General features: G+C 41.0%; 1 pseudogene; it reads right to left on the reverse strand.

The window, feature by feature from the left end:
* Nucleotides 1-14,249: 14,249 nt before the first annotated feature.
* LOC131910789 (serpin B9-like) lies at nucleotides 14,250-16,312 on the reverse strand (annotated as a pseudogene).
* Nucleotides 16,313-20,749: the final 4,437 nt, after the last annotated feature.

Here is a 20,749-nt window from a genome sequence, read left to right on the forward strand (position 1 = left end):
TCCTGGTCATATTCTGGCTCCCAGAAACTAAGCAGTCTCCTGCACCACACCTTCCCTGCCATGGTATGTCATGCTGTCACAGGGTCAAAAGTAATGGTGCCAGTGCACCTTAGAGTGAAACCTCCAAAGTCAGACCAAATAAACGTTGTCACATTATAAGTCCATTAGTGGGGTGTTCTGTTGTAGTCCTGGAGAGCTAACACTATGAAGTTCAGAGACTAAGCCTGCTTCAGAATTTACAGGTAGCAGCTTATTGATAAAACCAGGGCTAGAGCCCATGGATTGGTAGAGAACTACCTACATTCACCAGTATGGCATAACTCCTACTGCTTTCTAGTTCTTTCTGCCTGGTGGAGCTAGTATTATTATTGAGGAAAAAACTAAATCAAACCTCCATCTTCACACATTCTAAGGGACTTAAACCTCACTCAGTTTGGAGGTCACTAGCTAGACAATATGCTACTACTCTTCCAATTGCTTTTCTGTAGAGAATACTTCAGCCATGTGGGTTCCTGGGACCTGGTCATCTGTTGTATTGAAAACACTGACTCTTCTTTGCCCATTCAGACATCCACTCGTTGACTGGAGTGGATGCAAAGCCTTGGTCTTCACATTGTGTCTGAAACCTTTCCTGCCTTGACCTTTGAGTTAGATACTTCTGCTCAGCTCTGCGTGTAGACTGTCAATCATCTGAGGAATGTTTTCTTCTAAAACTGTGAATCAAGGTTAGTGACCTGAACTTGCCTGATCTCTCCATCCCACTTCAAAGCTAATGATACCACACAGCTGTCTGACAGGAAATAACAGGCCATGAACGGACTGAGCAAGTGTTCCCCAGAAGGTCTCTCTTATTACCAGAAAACAAAACCCAGTTGTTCCTCCCCTGTGTACACCTCCCTTCTTCCCTCTTTAATCTTTGATCTTTAGATCCAGGATTGTCTAATTCCTTCACTCGGTTGTAGATACTTACAGTGTTTCCATGTTTTTGTTTTTAATGAATAATGCTGCCATGAACATTGTGCAAATGTGTTGGTGTGGATAAATATTTTCTATTCTCTTTAATACACCTAAAATTGGTGTTGTATTGTATTGTTGGTGTTATAAGTAGCGTTACTATTGCTGTGATGAAACACCATGACCAAAGCAACTCAGAAAGGAAAGGGTTTATTTCGCATATGCTTCCACATCACAGTTCATCATCGAAGTCAGGACAGGAACTCCAAAACGGCAGGAACCTGGGGGCAGGAGCTGATGCAGAGGCCATGGAGGGGTGCTCCTTACTGACTTGCTCCTCATGGCTTGCTGAGCCTGCTTTCTTATAGAACACAAGACCACCAAGCCAGGAATGGCACTACTCACGGTGGGCTGAGCCCTCCCTTATCAATCACTGGTTGGGAATTTAGCTCAGTGGTAGAGCACTTGCCTAGCAAGCGCAAGACCCTGGGTTCGGTCACGGTCATCAGCTCTGGAAAAAAAAATACTTTACAGTCAGATATTATTGAGGCATTTTCTCAATTAACATTTTTTCTTTCAGATAATTCTAGACTGTGTCAAATTGACATAACACTAGCCAGCACAGCTGGGCACTAGGACAACTCCCTGTTTAACATCTTAAGGACCTCCTTACTGGTTTCTAAGGTCAATATACCATTTCACACTCTCACAGAGACATCTTTCTTACACATATTATTATTTGTCTTCCTCCACTCCCCACCCCATATTCTTTTTAAGTTAGCATCATACAGTGCATTATAGAGCACCATGGTGAATACAATGCATTAGATATCATTATGTTCTTTTCAGCAAAGTTTTAACAGATTCACCTCCTCCCCATCTCCCCCACTTCTCTCACCCGTTCTCCTTACAACGTTCCTCCAGTTTCCTTTATGCTTTCTCATTACAAGTGTCCTTGAGGCCCCACCTCCTTAGCACCTCTTTTTATCTGCTTCTTTATCTCTTTTTATTTTGTTTTTGTTTTCTGGATTTACCCACATTTAAACGTATTTATATGAGTAAACATTTATATTTCAAGCCAGGATCAACATGAGAAGAAATATATTTCTTTTTTTCTGAGACTGGATTACCTTGTTTAATATAGTGGTTTTGAGATCTGCTTTTTTTGGGAAATATTAATTTGCCTTTATAACAGAATAAACTTCTATTATGCATGTATATCAATGTGGTAGTTTGAATGAGAATGGCCCCATATGCTTGTATGTTTGAATGTTTGGTCTCCAGTCAGTGGAACTCTTAGGGAAGGATTAGGAGGTATGACTTCGATAGTAGGTGTAGCCTTGTTGGAAGAAGTGTATCACTTTGTTGAGCTTTGCAGTTTTTAAAATCCATGCTAGGCACTTTTTCTGTCTGTCTGTCTGTCTGTCTCTCTCACTCTCTCTCTGGTAGTTTGAACGTAAATGGCCACCATAGGCCCATATGGGAGTATCATTATTAGGAGGTGTGGCCTTGTTGGAGTATGTGTGGCCTTGTTAGAGAAAGTGTGTCATTGTGGTGGGCTTTGAGGTTTCAGATGCTCAAGCTAGGCCCACTGTCACTCTCTCTTCCTGCTACCTGCCAATCTAGATATAAAACTCTCAGCTACCTCTCTAGGACTATGTTTAACTGCATGTCATAATGCTTCCCACAATAATGATAGTAGACTAAATGTTTGAACTGTGAGTCAGCCCCTGTTGTATAATATTTTGTTTGAATTCTGACAAATAAGCTTGCCTATAGATCAGAGGCTGGAGCTAGCCACTAGTTAACCATAAGGGCCAGGCAGTGGTGGCACACACCTTTAATCCCAGCACTTGGGAGGAGGAAGCAGGAAGATCAGGAGTTCAAAGCCACTCTGGGCTACATGAGATTAAACCAGTCTAAAAGAGAAACAGAGCCAGGCAGTGGTGGTTCACACCTTTAATCCCAGCACTAGGGATGATCGTGCCTTTGATCTTAGCACCTGGGAGAATAATGCCTTTGATCCCAGCATATGGGAGGTGGAGACAGGAATATAAGGTGAGTGGAGACAGGGTCTTCCCACATTCGTCTGAGATTTTGTAGAGGTAAGAATTCTCTAGGTGGCTGGCTGCTCTGCTTTTCTGATCTTTCAGCTTTCAACCTAATATCTGACTCAGGGTTTTTATTGTTAAGACTATTGAGAATCATGCTTCAAGCCTCTGATTAAATGTTTTCCTTTATAAGAGTTGCTGTGGTCCTGGTGTTTCTTACAGCAATAAAAACCCTAACTAAAACACTCTCCCTGCTTACAGCTTGTGAATCAGATGTGAGCTCTCAGCTACTTCTCCAGCAGCATGCCAGCCTGTCTGCTGCCATGATCCTCACTCTGATGATCATGGACTAACCCTCTGAATTTGTAAGCAAGCTCCCAATTTAATATTTAATATTTAATTTTTCTATAAATTATCTTTGCCTTGGGTCTCTTCACAGCAACAGAACAGTAAATAAGACAGAAGTTGGTACCAAGGACTAGGATATTGATGTGACAAGTCTGCCCATAGTTTGTTGGAGAAATATGGAAGTCATTGAGACTTTGGACTAGAAAAGCAGTAGAATGCTTTAAATAGGATTTAATGGATCATCTTAGTAAGAACATGGAAGAATGGAAGACAATAGTGCTGAGAGCAAATTTGGGCTATGGAGGCTCAGCTCACAAGAGGTTTCAGTGGGGATGGAGATTAACAAGTGGCCTAAAGACCATTCTTGTGGTATTTCAGCAAATAAAAAAAAAAAGGTGTTTTTGCCCTTGTCCTAAGAATCTGCAGGAGGCTAAATTGAAGAATTTTTGACTAATGTCATTGGCAGAGGAGGTTTCAAGACAGCCTACGTTGACTATGTTACATGGTTGTTAGTCATCACACTTATGCAGATCTCCATTTTGATTGTGTTACATGGTTATTAGTCATCACACTTATGTAGATCTCCATTGAAAGGGAACAAGCATGCCAAAGAGAATTACAAAATTTACAGATTGCAGAGAAAAAGAGAACCAGAAAATTACATGTTGGATCCCAGTCTTGTGCTCCCAGAAATGAAAAGTTTAAAGAAAGGCCTGACTCAAAATAGAATAAAGGAAATGGTGTCCTCAGGGTACGACCCACCCAGCTAAGCTTCCAAATTGTGAAAGAGAAGTTGAGTAGCAAAAGAAACATGGACAAGGGAAAGCTTATAGAAACGTAATACAAGGGGTGGTGTGGGAAGGTTCCAGCTGCAGCAGTCAGCAGAATTGGGCAGCTTTGACCACAAGGTTCTGGATTTAAGCATACTGGAGGAAAGCAATTGTGGAAACTTCCTCCTGGGCAAAGTAAAGCCACTGAGGGAAGTGTATTGCATTCAGCAAAGCTGGAAGAGGAGAGCTGTCGGATGAACTCTTGAACATCACAGTGCAGTTGCAGAATGGGAGTTTGCCCCTCTAGATTTCATTATTGCTTTGGTCCAGTATCTCCTCACTATGCTCGTTTTATGTAGTGGTTTGAATGGGAATAACCCCCTCCAGGCTAAAACACCATATTTTTATTATCCACTAATCTGTTGATGGCCATAGATACTGACCCCATTTCCTTGCTGTTAGGAATAGAGCATTAACCTTTTAACACCCTACATGGTGTTGCAGAATTGGCGTTTTTCCCACTTGGTTTCCATTTTGCTTTCATCTAGTACTTCCTCATTATATTCCCTTTCGGGCTGGTAATTTATATTCTGTGTCATTATATGCGTGAAGTATGTAATTTTCTTTTTGCTTTGCTTTTTCAAGGGATTATAGTTAGCAAATTTCCTTGAGTCTCAGAAGAGACATGTTACTTTGAACTTTGAAACAATATGGAGACTGTGAAAGACTTTGGGAAATTTTGAAGTTAGACTAAATGCGTTTTGCATTATAATATGGCCATGAGTCTATGGTTGCCTCGGAGCAGAATGTGGTGGTTTGAATGAGAATGGTAGTCATAGGGTCATCTGTTTGAATGCTTGGTCCCCAGTTGTGGTATTGTTTGGGAATGATTAGTTGTTATGGCATTGTTAGAGTAGGTGAAACTTGCTGGAGGTTGTGTGTCACTGGAGATTGACTTTGAGGTTTCAGAAACCTATGCCAGCCACAACCCTCTCTGCCTGCAACTTGTGAACTAGATATGAGCTCTCAGCTACCTCTCTAGCACCATGCCTCCCAGCCTGCTGCCACGCTTCTTGCATAATGAAACTTGAAGGGTAGCTTGTTGAGACTAGGTGAATGCCTCCAAATGCCATTGTGTCTCAGGAGAGTCAAGTGTGTGGGAATTTTCAAGGTGACCTTTTACTGAATGGTCCATTTGAGCTGTGGAGTTTGTGCATCTCTCAGCTTGTTGCTGGTGTGCCTAATAGCAGCAGCTGGGTTTTCACACTCATCTGTACTCACAACCCTTTATTAACAGAAACCTGGAGATGAATAATATTACGTCTATGAACTAGAGATTTTGAGCATAACATGTAAGTCCATTTTGCTGTCACAATGCCAAGATGTTTGAGACCAACAACTCAGGACAAAGTAACTGGTTTAAGGAGATCCTCCATAGCCAATTGAGAACAGTTCTGAGCATCAAGAGAAACAAAACAACAAATACCAGTTAATGGCCTTTGTAAAAGGCCACGAGTATGAATGCTCAAGGGTTGTAACCTGGATCTGTTTCTTCAGTGACCTCATCAGTCTGACAACAGCTCTAACAGGCAGAGTGCATGCTGGGTCTCCTCACACGCCCTAGAGGTAGTTCCCTTCCCCTGCTGGTAGGCACTTGCTTTCCCCTTTTCATGTTCTACCTGCTCTCACACACTGTTCAGGGGAGTCATCGGAAGCCTCTGAGAATGCTCACGCTGTCAGGCTGCAGAAACAGGACTTTGGTAACTGTCTGTGGGTGACGTCAGAGCAGACAGGCCCTGCTCCTGCAGCCTCATGCTTCCAGCCTCCTCTGCTGCATCTGTAGATTCGTAGGCTGGTGACTCTACTGCTGCCTCTTGGCCTCTCACATGACCCCTGGCTCTTCATGTAAGGAATGACTTCTTGTACAGTAGAAGGACAAGGTACTGGGCCTGAGTTAGCCTGTCTGCTCCCAGCAGGGCTGTATCATTTAATGTATGTGACCTTCACCTTTCATGCTGTGGGTGCTGTGTTCACTGAGCCACAGCATCACTGTGTGAGCGAGAGTGAAGATGCAGCTAACCCATCAGCCTGGATTTATATGATGTTGATTTTAATCCCCCAATCCAGGCTCATCATCATGGATCCTCTGCTGGAAGCCAATGGCACCTTCGCCTTAAACCTTTTGAAAATACTGGGTGAAGACAGCTCAAAAAATGTATTTTTCTCACCCATGAGCATCTCCTCATCCCTGGCCATGGTCTTCATGGGGCAAGGGAACCAATGCAAGCCAGATAATTCAAGTAACCTATATTATTTCATAGTACATTGTCTTAGTTAAGATTTCTATTGCTGTGAAGAGACACCATGACCAATGCAACTCTTGTAAAAGAAAGCAATTAATTGGGTGACTTACAGTTTTCGAGGTTTAGTCCATTTTTTGTTTTTGGTGGTTATCTTCACTGCCTAAGCTTGGCTGTCCTGGAACTCACTCTGCAGATCAGACTTGCCTGAAACTCAGAGATCTACCAGCTTCTGCCTTCTGAGTGCTGGGATTAAAGTTGTGCATCACCAGATATAACCCTAATCTTTTCTTTAACTCCTATTCACTTTTCTTTAATTCCTTTTCACAAGTTGAAAGCTTAGCTAGGTGTGTCTTCCCTCCCTTTATTCTATTTTTTTAAATCTGTTTATCTCCTTGAACACAGTACTTAGTTCCATTCAACTTCCAGGTGCCCCTTTTCTGCTCTAATTGTACATTTTGTATTTTTTTTCTTTCTCAGCTTGCTCCTTTTTGTTTTATAGACTTGCATAAGAGTAAACAGTAATAGCCATATGATAGAGTTTATACTAAGCTTTTTTGAACTTTTTTTCTGCTAATGCAATTAATGCAAAACTCTTCAATTTACTCCCTGGCAGACTTCTCAGACAAGGGCAAAAAAGCAGCCACATTCTTTAACAAAATATCATAAGACTGATCTCTAGGCAACATATTAAAATTCTTCTCCTCTGAAACATCTTGAGTCAGGCCTCCATAGCTTCAGTCATACTCAGTGCCACTGCCTTCCATGCTTCTGCCTGTATGGCCCATTAAGCCCCACTTAAAGTGTTCAACTGCCTTTCTAACCAAAACTCCTGAAGTTCACATTCCTCCAAACAAAAGCACATCACAACACTCTAGGCCCTGGTACTAACTCTGTCTTAGGTTTTCTATTGCTATAAACAGACATCATGAGCACGGCAGCTCTTATAAAGGAAAATATTTAATTGGGTCTAGCTTATAGTTTCAGAGATCTAGTCCATTACCATCATGGTGGGTGGCATGCAGGCAGTTATGGTGCTGGAGAAGGAGCTGATCCTTAGGCATCAGGGAGAAACTGTAAGCCACACTGGGTACAGCTTTTAGCATACAAGACCTCAAATCTCACCTCCACGGTGACATTCTTCCTCCAACAAGGACACACCTACTCCAACAAAGATATACCTCCCAATAGTGTCACTTCCTATGGGCCAAGCATTCAAACACATGAGTCTATGAGAGCCATATCTATTCAAACCATCATATGCCTGTTAAGTTTAGCTTTAAAAAAAATGCAATTCTTGAATTAAAGCTCTTTTAGAATAAATCATAAATACACTCCATTAAGAGACTGGAAATTTTATTTTCTTGATCCTTTCATAAGGCACTTTACAGAATATTACAGTTTCTTGTATGACTTGGTTTATTAAAATAATGAAAGTTTAACAAAGCTTTTCTCAGGATGATCTTTTAAGCATAAAACCCATGTTTTGGGTTGACATTTTTCAGTTAACAAGAACAGTTAGCCAGAAATGAAACTACAGTGGTTAAAAATCAAGGTTAGTATATTTGGGGACTTTCCTAAATCAGTAGACTTTGATGGATTAGGTTTTTGGTTTTATTTTGGGTAGTGATGCTGCCTATCTGCTCCTTTACAACTTGAATGGTAAGGTTACCAATGTATATATTGTTAATCATTAACCCTGTGTTACAAGGTTTAAGTCAATTTTTGTTACAGATTCTGGAGATTTTTAACTATTACCAATAAATCCTGAGGTACAGAAAATTTATATAATAGTTGTATAATTCTTGAGATGAGGTTATGTCTTAGAAAAAGTTTTAGGAATTTAAATGAAGTCAATATTCTATTTTTTTTAGCTGCTCTGATTTTCTTTTATTTTTTTCACTTTTCAATACAGCAGAACAGCATAAAACAGGGAAGTCAGAGAAGGAATTCATGCAGAAGCCTTGGAGGAATGCTACTTATTGGCTTGTTCCCCATGGCTTTCTTAGCCTGCTTTCTTACACAGCTCATGACTAACAAAAGCTTTTCAGGTGCCTGTCCTGAAGGACTTTCAGAGTCCATGAAAGAATCTACAGCCAGCTAGGAATCTATTCTGAGGGGTATCAAATGAATCTATACATACAGTGCTCTTTTAGTCCATCCACTTTATTATTCTAAGTGAGTTTCTTTCTGCCTCTGATCTCTTTGCTCTTCTTTGTTCTACTGCTTCTCTATGTCTACAGCTTCTTTTCAGCTCTCATTCTTAGCTCCTCTCTTGCCTGACCATCCATACATTTCTAACAGGAGACTCCTTACAATCCTGAGAAAAATTTCAAAACTCTCAAGTTCATAACACATTCTTAGAATAAATGATAAGGAACAGAGCCACTACCATGGTAGCAAAAGGTTCCAAGGTCTCAGGACCAGAAGTAGGGGGTACAGTGCCCAGTGACACAAACTATGAGACATATCTTTTCTCAACAGACTTGGCAAGTGAAGAATTGGCAGGCTTTTCTTAAGGTATTTTGTGTTAGTAACTTTGGTAGACACCTGTGACTCTGACCTTGTGCATAACTGTAAAGTTTAAACTTACAATCTATTTACAAAGGCCTTTAGTCTAGTTTGAACTTTCTCTGAGGTAAAAATGAGCTAAATGTGGGCAGTTTGTGTTAGACTGACGCAAGATTATTATTTTCTGTGTTAGTCTGAGCAAAAGAAACAAAGCAGCCTTTAAGTGTCTACAGTCTCATAGAACAATAGATCTGGCTACAAAGCATATCTTAGTATATTTTCTATATATCAAACTTATACAACTAAATGAAAAGTCATCTTCCTGACCAACCACAGATATATGTGCCCATAAGATTGAGGTATAATCATGAGATTACATATATACATTACATGAAGACACATGATAATAGGGAGATAGTTGTTATTGCACAAAAATGCTGTGGAATGTCGTTCTATATGCTGTGAATATGTGTTGCTCTGGTTGGTTGATAAACAAAACACTGATTGGCCAGTAGCCAGGCAGGAAGTATAGGCAGGCAAGCAGACGAGGAGAATTCTGGAAAGAGGAAGGGCTGAGTCAGGAGTTCCCAGCCAGACATAGAGGAAGCAAGATGACAAGGCAGAAGTGAGAAAAAGTACCAAGTCATGTGGCTAAACACAGATAATAATTATGGGTTGATTTAAGTGTAAGAACTAGTCAGTGATAAGCCAGAGCTAGTGGCCAAGCAGTTATAATTAATATAAACTTCTGAATGATTATTTTATAAGTAGGCCATGGGACTGTGGGTGAGAGATATTTGTCCTGACTGTGGGGGTTTGGTGGGACCCAAGAAACATCCAAATATACAAGAAGTTTACAACAAGAAACAACCAATTCATTCAAAAGGCAGTAACTCCAACATGCCTTGCATGATGGCTTAGTCCTCTACCAGAACCCTTGTTTCTGATAGATTGACCTTTTGAATACTAGTTGTCACCTGCTGCATACTCCCATGGCCTTTTGCTACCAGCACTTCTCAATACATGACCACCTGCCCAGGATTGGCACTACCCACAGTGGGGTGGGTCCACACTAATCATTAACTAAGAAAATGCCCAACAGGCCTGCCTCTAGGCTATTATGAGATATTTGTACACTGTATGAAAATGTATTGTAATAAATAGCTAAATGGCCAATAGCTAGGCAGGAGGTATAGGCAGGATTTTGGGGCATAAAGAGGGAATTCTGGGAAGAAGAAGAGGTGGAGTCGCTAGCCAGAGAGAAAGGAAACAGGAAGTGCAAGATGTAAGAGAGGTAACATCACGTGATAGAATATAGATTAATATAAATGGATTAGTTTAAGTTATTAGAGTTAGTTAGGAACAAGCCTAAGCTATAGGCTGAGCTTTCATAATTAATAACAAGTCTCCATGTCATTATTTGGGAGCTAGCTGGCAGACAGAAACACTCATTACACTAGGCCAATATTATGGAGGCCATTTCTCAGTGGAGATTCATTCTGTTCAAATGGCTCTAACTTGCATCAAGTTGACAAACAATAACCAGGACAGGAATATACTAGGGAAAGATGATGTGTTATCCAGAAAAAGAAATGGGTCATTTAATTTTTAATATTTAAGTATCAGTTGTATCCAATGTTCCACAAAGGCTCGTGATCCAAAGCCTTTGTCCACAGGGTGGCACTACTGGGAGCTGGCCAAACCTTTAGGACGTAGGGTCTAATGGGAGAAAGATAAGTAGTGGGGAGTGAGAACCCCTAAAGGGGGATATTTGCACTATAACCTCTTCCTGTTTCTCTCTTTTGCTTCCTGACTGTTGTGAGGTGAACAAGCCCCTACCATGCATTTCCACCATGCTGTACTGCATCACCACAACCCAAAGTGATTGGACCAACTGACCCAGCCCAAAACTTCTGGAACCATGAGCCAAAATAAACATTTTTAAGTTGATTATCTCAGATAGTTTGCTACACTAATGGAAAGATGGCCACCATATCAGATGCAGGATTTTGATCATTTAATAAGGTCAACAATTATATCGAAGAAAACAACATATACTTAACAGAAAAGTTTTCTTCAAATAGACTGGATTACTGTCATCGTCATGTGACTGGGACTACAGACAGAAACATCCTCTCAGAAAACAGCCTGGAAACAGGAGCACACATGCTCAGAGGTTCACAATGGGTCACAACCTTCTAACCCATCACAGAGCAGAGAGCTCCAGAGCACAGACACTCACAGGCTAGGGCAGAGCTCCATCCTGATAGTCCATTAGGGAGAAGGAAAATCCCAGTAAAATTACTACGGGTTGGGGACCTTCTGGACTGATCTCCATGCATCTTTGTGATTCCTTACAGTCTGATGACCCATCATAATCGTACAGTTCTTGTCAACCCTCTAAAAGTTAGTGGCCATCTGGAAGAACCTCATGTATCTTCCTGTATTTTATTCAAGTTCTTTCAGTCCTGATAGACCTATGGTATATTTTAAATACAGAAGTGGTACACATGGAAAGATTTTAATTACAGTGGTACACTAACTATCAAAATTTGATAGAGAAAATCCATAATAAAGATTAAATTTCCAATTAAGAGAACCACTTCTTTTACAAAGTTTTAAAAATATTACTGCTAATAAAAAAGAAATGGGGATTGTAACATTCATAAGTCTTCAAACTGCATTAAATTATATTTGTATAGATATTGGGCAAACTATTCTAATATCTACTTTAACTCAAACTATACTCTAATCAAGACTGAGATCTTAATCTTTCTGTTTCAATATTAGAAAGCTATTAATACTACTTACTAATAATAAATTGACTAATAATTTAAAATGCTTATTTTACTTAAAATTACTCTATTAAATAAATGTTTGTATATTCCTTTCTACTCTGAATCGTGTTTCATACATAGATTGTACTCCCTTAAGTTTTGGAATTCTTGAAGTTATGGAAAATTTAATTTCTAGAATGAGATAGAAACAATGGTTTTATGAGAAATTATCAGAGGCTGTAAGAGCCACCAACAGGATGTAAAATAATACAGGGAGTAAATACTGTTTATTCCTATCATTTTTTACTGAGCTTAGCCTTTCATTCAGAAATATATGTTTCAGCCGGGCGGTGGTGGCGCACGCCTTTAATCCCAGCACTCGGGAGGCAGAGGCAGGTGGATCTCTGTGAGTTCGAGGCCAGCCTGGACTACCAAGTGAATTCCAGGAAAGGTGCAAAGCTACACAGAGAAACCCTGTCTCGAAAAACCAAAAAAAAAAAAAAATATGTTTCAAATGGTTTACTGTGCTTTCTCATTTTCTCTTTCTGGGCAGAGGATCAAGCCCAGCATCTCACACAAGATATGCAATCTTTACCACTGAGCCCCAGAGCTACACATTCACAATTACACCCTTCCATGCAATCTCTCCACCACACTGGCATGAACCTTTGGATACTGTTCCTTACCTGGTTTGTTTTAAAGGGCATTTCCCTTGTGTGTTCTTTGTCAAACTCTTTTGCCACTTTCCTTTGAAATAGAAGGCATTGACAAGAACCAGCCTGGTCTCTGAATTAACCAAGTCACCCAACAGCAACTCTGGAATTTTCCCTTTTGAGGAAGCAGAGACTTCATTCAGGTTCATGTTATACACTTATGAGAAATAAGCTGATATGACATCTGGGCAGATCCAAGCATCATATTTTCACATATGCTGAATGTGGATAAACATATTAAAGAACAAATCAAAACAGCAGCACACCATCCATGTATGACTAGAGGTCATGTCCACTGGAGGAACATGGCCAAGATGAGGATGGTGAAAGACTTCCAAGTCTCTCCAGGAAAGCAGGTTTGGGAAGGGCAGAAACAGTGACTCCAGGATGGAGAACAAACAAGCAGGAAATGTGGAAAGGCGTAGAAGGGGTTCGTTACCCCTTGGTGTGGTTAATGTTGATTGCCTGCTTGGTTGGGTCTAGAATAAACTGAGAGACATGTCTCTGGGCAGGTCTGTGAGGACATTTTCCAGAAAAAGTAACTAATGGAGAGGACAACCCCCTGAGTAGGCAACGCCTTCTTTGTGCTGCCCTGATATAAAGGACCGAGAGAGAAGCAGCATGGCTTGGTCTGCCTGCCTTCAGTCCTCACTGGTGAGTGCATCTGGTCTGTTCAAGTCATGGCACCTGCCATTTTCAGCTGACATTGGAAGCCAATGGATTTGGCCTTCATGTCAACTGAGACTAGGGTCCCTCTAGAATCCTCTTGGCCTTCAATGCCAGATTGAGACTGGTAAGGTCTCCAACCACATACTGAGCAGCTACCCCAATCTCAGTTTCTCCACATGCAGATGGCCACTGTCGGGCTACTCAGCCTGTATTGTGTGTGCCATTCTATTAAATCCCCTTAGTAATATATATTCATTCTGTTCTTCTAGAGTACTCTAACACACCAATGTTAAATGCCGTGTCTCACTGAGCACTCCATGTCATGTCTAGTTCTTTGTGGAGGACATATTACTACTCTATACTTTGGAGTACTGTCCATCCCTGGAAGAAATAATGCAGGAAAAGGACAGACTCCCTTTTTCTTTAATAAAGAGTATCCTTTCAATGGTCCAGAGAATCCTTGCTAGTTTATGATATAAAGAGTGCGTAAGAGGTAAAGACTTCAACGATTAATTCACAAATAAATGCTGAGTCTTTAAGAAGAGATTTTCAGTCTTACTCTCTCTCTCTGTTAGCCGAAATAGAAATGTACCTACTTGTACAGAAATATCTGAATGGCTTAAATATTAGACAATGATCTCAATGAGCTCAAAGACCAATGTTGGAACATGTCATGTCTTAAATTAAAACAAAAAGGATTCAACCTCAAATGGGAGGCCCTTTTAGATCAATGTAACTGAGCAGCCCTAACAGAGGTCTTGACTCTAGTTCCATTAGTCTAGTTTCATGAAATATAAGTGAGGGATCTAAAGCAGGAGGTGTAGAAGCAGAAACAGAAGGCCCCTTCAGTGGTAAAGGTAGTGGGGGCAACAGTAACACATTGTAGAAAGAAGCAGCCCCAGATCAAGATTACGGGGAAGGTCTACCAGTGAATCTCCATCTCAAAGATGGTGGAGTCGCCTGACCTGCCAATACTGCAGATCACCTGTGTCTTCTAACTCAAACAGTTAGATGGGAAATCAGGCCCAGGAGTTCTCAGGAAATTTGTATCAGCTCTTCTGCCCTAGAGAAATATACAAACAACTCTGTGTTTTAAATCTAAGTGTCTGAGTAGAACCTCCATGAATTCACTGAGGTCATAATTACACCACATGGACTAGCTGGTCTGCATCACTTTGGCTCTCTGAAATAACAGTAAGATTAGTTCATGGGGGAGACGAGAAGTTAAGAGAAAGAAGTGAGAGAGGTGGATGAAAAAGGACAAGAATGTGGGGTGTGAAGTAACTTGAAATTCTGACCTTTAGTCTGTTTGGAGACACACGTGTTTATGTGTTTCCGGGATTCCTCTGGAGCTTTGACAAAGGACAGCTGCTCTATCTCTGAGTGATAGAACTGAAGACAGGATTCCTTAAAGGTCTGGAGAGAAAAATAATCAGGGGATAACATTGCAAAATATAGTGTCAGTAAATGTTCCAACCTTCTGAATACTAGGACATGAAAAGAAAAGCTAAAGTAAGTGGAGACATTACATTAAACAAGAAACATTTACATATGCTAGATCTTTGCAAGTGAATAAACCAGACATGAATAAATAAAACATAACAGTAGTCAATTTTGAAATTATTTCAAGATATCATTGAAGAATAGCCTAGGCTGGCCAAGTATTAATTACCCTCCTGTTTCAGACGTCTAAATGCAGATATTATAGATGTGTACCATCACAGTGACCAGAACTTGTTCCTTAATTTTCTCAAGTTCTCTAGGGTTCTTCTCCTGTGATCCATATCAACAAGTATTTGAATAGAATTGTTATCATTCTACTGATACAACTTACTGGGAGGAATTCATAAGTGTTCTCTGCAAAGAGCCTATTGGCCGTTCTAAGCAAGTACTATTTGTCGGGCTTGTTCAGGATATGGAGAAGCCCCTGGAAGCCTTGATGGAAATCTTTCTCTGTGTTTAAACCAAGTGCCTGTGAAGGAAAAGAATGAATCACTATGAGCTCAGTGATGAGACCTTGTGGTTGTAAATATAACTTTCAAGCTGAGGAGATGGCTCAGCAGTGAAGCATGGGAGGCTCTGATGCAAGGTAGGTTGGTACTAAAACAATTAAAAATATGAGTTAACCTTCCTTGCTGTGTTAGTTAGGTTTTCTAGTGCTGTGAGGAGACACGATGACTGAGGCAAACCTTGTAAATGAAAATATTTAATTTGGGTGGCTCACTTACAGTTCAGAGGTTCAGTCCATTATCATCATGATGGGCCATGGCAGCATGCAGGCAGATAGGGTGCTGGAGAAATAGCTGAGAGTTCCACATCTTGCAAGCAACAGGAAATGGACTGCGATACTGAGCAAAACTTCAGCAAAAGAGATCTCAAGGCCTGCCCGCACAGTGACACACTTCCTTCAACGTGACCATACCTACCAATAGTGCCACTCCCTATGAGCTCATGGGGGCCAATTACATTCCAACTACCACGCTTGCCAATGAATAATTACAAAGTCTCTTCCTCTAAAAATAAAATAGATCTCAGCAACCTGTGTTTCAAATAATTTCAACCACTTTTTTTTTTCACATTGCACTATTTGGATTGAACCTAGGGTCTCAAGCATATGAGCCAAGAGCTCTACCACTGAGTTATAATCACAGCCCACTCCCTCCATTACTATTTTTTCCATTTGAAACTAAGTTGTCCAGGCTAGCCTAGGACTTGGCATCCTCCTGTTTCAGTCTCCATAGTAGCTGGAATTACAGGCCTGTGCCACCAGGCCTGGCATGAAATTTGGTTTGCTCCATTATGTATGTGAAGTTTGGACAAAATTTTGAGAGTTTCCTCCAAATTGTTACTCGAGAAAATGTATTACCTTTAAAGGAGTCTTACTGGGGAGGCAGGAGAGATAGCTCACAATTGTCTGTACCTCTTGTTCCATGGTATCTGACACCCTCATACAGACATACATGCAAGCAAAACATCAATGTATATAAATTATAAATAAATAAACAAATAAATAAGTCTTATTGGAGGAGACTCTGTCTTAGCTCCTCTTTAGCCCCTGCCCCATGAAACAGTGTGAGCACATTCCTACCCTCCCTTCTCAGCAGCCCTTAGGCAAGTGAAGCAGGTGAGGGGTGACAGACAGCCTACCTAAGACATCTGGACTGCAGTGTCTCCCTTCGCCCCCAAGAGGACCATAGCCAGAGCAGAGGAGATGCTCATGGGAGAATAACATAATTTTCCTAAGTGTTGTTTTCACAGAGCATCTTTAAAAGGTGGATGGCAAAGTTGCCATTTGCTTCAGACAGAGTATTCATGATGCAGAGTCTGGAGACAAAGGAGAAATGGTACTCAACACAGCACTGAAGGTTCATTGATCTCACTCAGGGGAATGTGGGACTCTTGGTTCTCATTCAAAGCTCCTAAGTACCTAAAATTGGGTTTTAAAATTCATTCTTGGTCACAGTCCTTCCAATCTTAGGGTTATTATCTAAGTGTGGTCATGGCAGCAGACCAAACTAGCGTCTGTGTCATCTGCATAGGTAGAGGTCAGATCATCAGGACTGCACACAGGACTCTGCTGAGAGAGGGGGTCTCTAGTCTCCTTCCATACACACCAGCTCCTCTCTCTGAAGATGGTGGCCTGGAGGATAAATAGGAGGAGGACAAAAAGAGGAAGGGAAGAAGAAAACAGACATGAGCATCCAGGTCCTCTAGCCTGGCTTCAGCAAAGCTGCATTCTGGGTCTGCCTGTGAAGACTCCTCTGAGATGTCCAGGTGTGCATTAGTTCCTGCATTTGCAGCTGCTACAGGACAGACATGGAGATGCTGAATGAGACCCAAAGACAGGCTGGTGTCACCAGCTCTGCTGTGGAGCAGGGAGCATCCACCTGCAGTGGCTGCTCAGGAGGCCTTGATCAGGCAATGGCGCCAGGCTGTTTCTCTGTGGAGCATACCTCACTCCCAGATGAATGGACAGCTTGGCCCAGACTAAGTGACTGCTCCTAACAACTTAACCCAAATCTGAGTCCCTGCACATCCCATGGCTGTGCTCTGACTGTCATATGACCTTTGAACACTGGAAGTGTGTTTCAGAGTGCTTCAAGCACTTTAAAGACCCACAGAATATGGCATTTAAAATGTTTTAATAACTTAGGCTTTTCTTAATATGAGACACATCTGCTCCTGGCAGCACCAATTACTTCAAGAAGGATGATGGAGTTTGCTTTCTTTGTGTCAAAAGCTAGCCATTTGGGCAAAATACTGACCTTGCCTTGACTGCTGACAGTATGCTGTATAATCTGGACTAGCAGGACACAAAGAAAAGTGACTGCCAAACTTTGCCAAGACAGGGTAGGGTATGACAGTCCTTCAATATTTCCTGCTTCACAAAAAGTCCATCAGATGTTCTAGGCCTGTGGGCTGAAGATGGATTCCCCAACATTACAGAGGAACATTGGGTGACTGTCCAGGCAGCCAACTGTTACTGTCATTTTGCTTAATTTTGGAAGTCACTTGCAATGCTCTTTCTGTTCACTCAGATAATATTATATCCTTCTCAGGCCCTTGATAGGGTGAAGACTAGACAGTTGTAGTTCCCCTGAGTCATTGTAAACAGGTATTTTACATACAAAACTTTGCACTCTTCAGGAGAGTAGACCTAACAGAATAATCTCTCTAAATTTGCCAAGTACCTATAGACTGAATATTGAAAATGTATTTCTTATTTGATAATTGTTCTTGTTGTATGCAGTTTCTTTTTTATTAAGATTATTAACTTTCCTTTCTATTTGGACAATATTTGATAATAATTCTTATTGTAACTTTAATCCCAGCACTCGGGAGACAGAGCCAGTCAGATCTCTGTGAGTTCAAGGCTAGCCTGGTGTACAGAGCGAGGTCCAGGACAGGCACCAAACTACACAGGGAAACCTTGTCTTGAAAAAAAACAAAAAAAAAATTCTTATTGTATATAGTTTTACTACGTTAGAGTTAGAACCTTTCCCTTTTTATTAGCCAAAAAGGGGGAAATGTTGCTGGATTTCTGTTTATGTCTCTGGTCTGTTGTTCAATTGAAAGGGGGTGGAGTTTCCATTCAGCTGGCCCTGGAATGGATCAGCAAGTCTTGGAGGACCCAGGAGAGAGAGTGTGACCTGAAGAGAAGAGATGATGTGGGCCCTTTTTGGGAAGAAGGTGGCAGCAGGTGTTAGGGGTGGCTTGTGATTTTCCTCAGGTTTTTCAAAACAATCTTGTATATGAAACTCTACATTGAAGAGGAAGCCAGCTAGTGTGGTTCAGCATCTTCTCAAGTTGTCATAAAAAGAGACAGCACAACTTTCTAACTCCTGTTCAGTATTCAGTGTGCAGCATACTTTCTTAACTACTGTTAAGACACCTGGGTCCATTTCTTTACTGCTACAAATGTGTCTACAGACAGCATCCAAGTCACTGTCCTTTCATGGACTAGTGGGTGACATCACTAAGATATGTGCTAGAGTGAACCTTAGAAAATCCTGGACACACAGCTGACTAAAGATATTACCAGAGTATGTCCTGGTTTAGCATTATCAATTTTGTAATCCCATGGCCCCTGTTATACTACTCCCTGGCTTCCCTGATAAAATTTCTTCCTGACAGCAAATTGATGGTATTTTATGTGTATTTTCCTGATTATTAACTTATTGACTTATTTTATCTGATTTATATGGTTATTTATTTATTGAACTGTGTATTTGTGTGTGTGCCAACTGTGGTGCTCACAGAGAGGTCAGAGGACTACTTGTTGGACTCAGTTCTCCTCTTCCACCAGGTGCATTCTGAGAATCAAACTGCAGTTGTCAGTCATGGCAGGAAAAATCTTCACCCACTGAGCCATCTCTGAGATCCCTGACTTACAGAAGTTTTTATCTGTCTTTCATCATTTAGCATTGATTTCTGATATTTCCTCAGTCTTATGATGTTGTTCAGTATATGTAAATGAGTTACTTCTACACTACCCCACTAGTTGAAGCATTGCTTGTCCTTTTCATTGGTCGTCAACACTGTATTCAATTCAAAAGCAACGAACACAGACTGGAAAAACTGGATGTTTATATATAAAAGAATCACATTAGGCTCCTACCTCATGCCATACATAAAATATAATTCAAACTTGATCAGTGAAATAATATTAAAGCCACAAGCTGTGAAAGCCTTGGAGGAAAACATAGGGGCAGTTCTTTTTGACCTTGAGCATGGCAGTGGGTTTCTTAGCTGCGGCAAGGATAGACTGAATGATAAACATAATATTAAACTTGTGGAACTTCATTGACAATACTCAGTTTGTATGAATGAAAGGGCATTACAAGAAAGCAGAGTGAAAATCTACAAAACATATACAGACTAAGTAAATCTTCAGAAACAGAGAAGATTGGTGGTTACAAAGTGGGGAAAGAATGGAGAATCAGTGCCTGATGGTTATGCAATGTGTCTGAAAGGGGATTAAAGATGAAGACAGCACGCCCCTGACAGGCACTGAAGTTCTTATCCATATATTGTTGATTTTTGTTACAGGAATAATTGCAATAAAAAGTCCTTAAAGGGCAATAATAGGTATTATCCAAGTGTTAAGAAAACTTAGAGTACTCTTCTTTAAAAATGTCTTTACTTTAAATTTATGTGTATGGGAGTGAGTCTGAGTGGGGATATGTGCATCTTGTGTGTATAGGAGCCCATGAAGATGAAACTGGGGTTGCAGGAAGTTGTTAGCAGTCATGTGGGTTCTGGGAAGTAAACCTGGGTCCTCTGCAAAAACAGCAAGCTGACTTAACATCTGAGCCATCTGTCCAGCCCCATTATGGCACTCTTACATAGTGAAATCACTTCTAACTGCCTGTAAGTAGCACAGCCTGGACTATATGGCATAGAAAGACATAACTCTGGCCCCTGGTGACCATGGATTATAGTTGGGGGATTATCCAAGATGCAGAATGTTAACAGATAAAGCAACTTCTCTACGTGGTCCAATTAAAGTTCAAAGAGCACACATGGTTGGTCAGAAAAATAAATTTATTGTGAAATAATCTTTAAGGACTTCATAGAATTTAACTATTACAGTTGGTGGTGGACAAACACAATAGTCTACAGAAGTTTGACTTCTACAAGGATAACGTGTGATAGTCCAAGACAGCTGTCATGACAGCTAGATGACTTGAAAGAGTAGTAAAGGCCAGCTGTTAGAGGACCACATTGTCAGAACCTGTCCCCAAGCCTAACACAGTGGTGGGCACATTCCTGGTGAGTGGTGGACAGCAAAGAAGATAAAGTTAAAATGTGCATTAAGGACCAATCACTAGTCAACTGCAGTAGCTGTCATCATCCACAGAAGCGTTTACTATGAAGCAAACAGGTTAAGGCAAGTGATGGGGAGAGTTGAGGAGCCAGGAAAGGACAACGTGTAGAGCTGGCATGCTTGTCTGTGCAGTGAGGGGGCATTTATTTAGGGTCACCCTAGAGAACTTTGTAGGCTCTCTTGAGGGAATTGTTTGCCTCCTTTGTTGTTTACACAACAGGAGACCCAACCACTCTGTGATCCTGTGACCTGGCAAAGGGCACTGATGAATGTCGGGATAGGAGAGATGAATGTGGGCATCCTAAGATCAGGCTGCCAGGAGGAAAGTG

The sequence above is a fragment of the Peromyscus eremicus genome, chromosome 5 (genome assembly GCF_949786415.1).
Source record: "Peromyscus eremicus chromosome 5, PerEre_H2_v1, whole genome shotgun sequence".
NCBI classification, from domain to species: domain Eukaryota; kingdom Metazoa; phylum Chordata; class Mammalia; order Rodentia; family Cricetidae; genus Peromyscus; species Peromyscus eremicus.